General features: G+C 45.3%; 1 pseudogene; it reads left to right on the forward strand.

Annotated features, from left to right (window-relative positions):
- Positions 1–589: 589 nt before the first annotated feature.
- On the forward strand, positions 590–2,201 carry LOC124101581 (tubulin beta chain-like; annotated as a pseudogene).
- Positions 2,202–3,392: the final 1,191 nt, after the last annotated feature.

Genomic DNA, 3,392 nt, shown 5'->3' on the forward strand with positions numbered 1-3,392 from the left:
AGCTGTTTGAATAAGCCTATCTACAAATTCAGCATAAGATTCATTAGCTCCTTGTATTACCTTAGATAATTGCCCTTGTAAACCTCCATGTCCTTGTAAAGTCTTCCATGCCCTAACCGCTGATGCAGCAATTTGTGTGTATACGCCAGGATCATATGCAATTTGTTGCTGCTGATCCTCATAAGGTCCCTTTCCTAACAACATATCTAGATTTCTCTGAGGATAACCAGCTGCTGCATTTCGCCTAGCCGTCTCCTTGCAAAATTCCTCATTGGCAACCTTCCATAACAGGTATTGTCCTCCATTTAGCACAGCTTTATGCGTATTAGCCCAATCTGCTGGCGTCATGTTCAAGTTGTTAATGGATTCGACCATGCTTACAGTGAAGGGTGCTTGAGGACCACAGGTTGTTATAGCCTCTTTTAGCTGCTTCACTGTTTTGAAATTTAAAGCATTGTGAATTTGCTGCCCTCCTGCCTCAAATACAGGGCATGTTAATATTTGAGATCCTGTCTCAGGATCCCATCTATCAACTGTGGGGGTTGGGGGCCTCCCAGCATATGGAGGTGGCCTTGTTGGTTGGACACTTACGTCCTCTGGTGATAGAAAGGTGTTAGTAGCAGTCTCCTGTTGTAACTTTCCCCCTGATGGCTTTTTCTGCTCTAAACTTTCTTTCTCTGACTAGCTTAAGAGACCTTCTCTTTTACTTGATTTTTTTCCTCTGTCTGACTAGCTTGAGAGACCTTTTTTTTTAACTTGAATTTTTTTCTCTGTCTTACTAGCTCGAGAGACCTTCTCTTTTACTTGAATTTTTCTACTATAACTATAATATAACTTCTTTTAGCTCACGACCAGCACAGAAAGTGAATTACATATTTCCTTGCCCCAAGCATACATTGAGGCAAACAAAAGTAATTAAAATAAATTTTAGCCATGAGGGAAATCGTGCATATCCAGGCTGGTCAGTGTGGCAACCAGATTGGTGCCAAGTTCTGAGAGGTGATCAGTGATGAACACGGCATCGATCCCACCGGTACCTACCAAGGGGACAGTGACCTGCAGCTGGACCACATCTTTGTGTATTACAATAAAGCCATAGGTGACAAATATGTTCCTCAAGCTATCCTGGTGGATCTAGAACCTGGGACTATGGACTCTGTTTGCTCAGGTCCTTTTGGCCAGATCTTCAGACCAGACAGAAGGGGCTGAGCTGGTTGACTCAGTCCTGGATGTGGTGCCGAAGGAGGCAGAGAGCTGTGACTGCCTGCAGGGCTTCCAGCTGACCCACTCACTGGGAGGGGGCACAGACTCCGGAATGGGCACCCTGCTCATTAGCAAGATCGGGGAAGAGTATCCTGACTGCATCTGAACACCTTCAGTGTAGTACCCTCACCCAAAGTGTCTGATACTGTGGTTGAGCCCTACAATGCCACCCTCTCTGTCCATCAGTTGGTAGAGAACACTGATGAGATCTACTGCATTGACAACGAGGCCCTTTATGACATCTGCTTCTGTACCCTCAAGCTGATCACATCAACCTATGGAAACCTGAACCACCTCGTCTCAGCCACTATGAATGGTGTCACTACCTGCCTCCACTTCCCTGGCCAGCTCAATGCTGACCTCCACAAGTTGGCAGTCAACATGGTACCCTTCTCACGTCTCCACTTCTTCATGCCTGGCTTTGCCCCTCTTACCAGCCATGGAAACCAGCAGTATCGTGCCCTCACTGTGCCTGAATTCACCCAGCGGGTCTTTGATGCGAGGAATATGATGGCTGCCTGGGACCCCTGCCATGGTCGGTACCTCACGGTGGCTGCAGTCTTCTGTGGACGGATGTCCATGAAGGAGGTAGATGAGCAGATGCTGAATGTGCAGAACAAGAATAGCAGCTACTTCGTGGAATGGATCCCCAACAATGTCAAGACAGCTGTCTGTGACATTCCACCTCGTGGCCTCAAGATGGCAGTTACCTTCACTGGCAACAGCAGAGCCATCCAGGAGCTCTTCAAGCGCATCTCAGAGCAGTTCACTGCCATGTTCTGCTGAAAGGCCTTCCTCCCCAATGGTACACAGGTGCAGGTATGGACGAGATGGAGTTCACTGAGGCTGAGAGCAACATGAACGACCTTATCTCCGAGTACCAGCAGTACCAGGATGCCACCGCAGAAGAGGAAGAGGATTTCAGTGTGGAGGCCTAAGGCGGCTCCCCCATTACCTCAGGCTTCTCAGTTCCCCAGCCTTCTGCTGCCCTTTCTTCAAAATTTGTGTTCACTGCCTTTTTTTTTTCCTTTTTTATTTCCTTTTGGGAGGCATGCAGAACAGTGTCTGACCCATATTAGGTGCTCAATAAATATTTGTTTCTTGAATGTCTCCTCTATCCACTCTGGCAAACGTAAATTTCTTCCATTCTAGATTACTCTGCATTTCTTTCTGGTACCCACTTTTCACATGTGTCCTGTTAATATCTTCTGTTTCCAAAATGATTCTCCCAAGAAGCTGGTTCTTGTCCAGATCCCATTTAGAACCAGCCAGGTGCTTCAGTGGCCACCATCCTAAGGCAAATTAGTACGAGGTAGAAGATAGCAGCAGGTAGGAATCACTTGTGATATGGGGATGGGATTTTTCATTTTTGGAAGAGGGGAATTTTTGAAGAGGGGAATCTATGCTTTTAGAGTCATTTTTAGGCATTTCCATGCTCCATCTCTGTTTCAGGAGAGGTGTTAACAGTATCAGTTCCATTTGCAGCCTCCTTCTCAGCTGTCCTGAGTTGTGCTCTCCCATTGGAGAAATCTGCCCCACTCTGGGAGATGTGAATCCTTCCTCTTTCTGCTTTACCTCTCTCACAGTGCATTTCAAAAAGGAGAGGGCCAGCCTTGGTTCCTAAGCTTCCAGAATTGCCCTCCCCAACCCCCCACCTTTTCAACCCCCTCCAAAGAGTACTATCACATAAATGTGAGTCACTCCAGAGGAGGGGCAACAAAACCCTTTTTTTTTTCTTTTAAAAAGTCTCATTTCTTTTGCTATTGCTTTTTCCTTCCTGCTGTTGGTTTTGTCGTATCCTACATTTCAGATTTCTAATTTGTGTTGAACTTGCTGCTTTTTTCATATTGAAAAGATGACATTGCCCCAAGAGCCAGAAATAAATGGGAATTGGAAATAAAATAAAATAAAATAAAGGGATACATATTAATACATTCAAATGGTTGTCCAGGATGTATGTGGCTCAGTAATAGAACACTGGGCTAGAGATACAACCCTGGGTTCAATCCCCAGTACAGCAAAATAAAGTAAAATAAAATACAACAAATTGTTTATGTAAGGAGAAATGGACAGGTAATGTGGAAAAAAAAAACTATATGAACAGACAGAGGAGAGTGGTCTTGCAGATA

The sequence above is a fragment of the Marmota monax genome, unplaced genomic scaffold, assembly GCF_021218885.2.
Source record: "Marmota monax isolate L192 unplaced genomic scaffold, Marmota_monax_Labrador192_F-V1.1 WCK01_AAM20220418_F8-fsc00128, whole genome shotgun sequence".
Lineage (NCBI taxonomy): Eukaryota > Metazoa > Chordata > Mammalia > Rodentia > Sciuridae > Marmota > Marmota monax.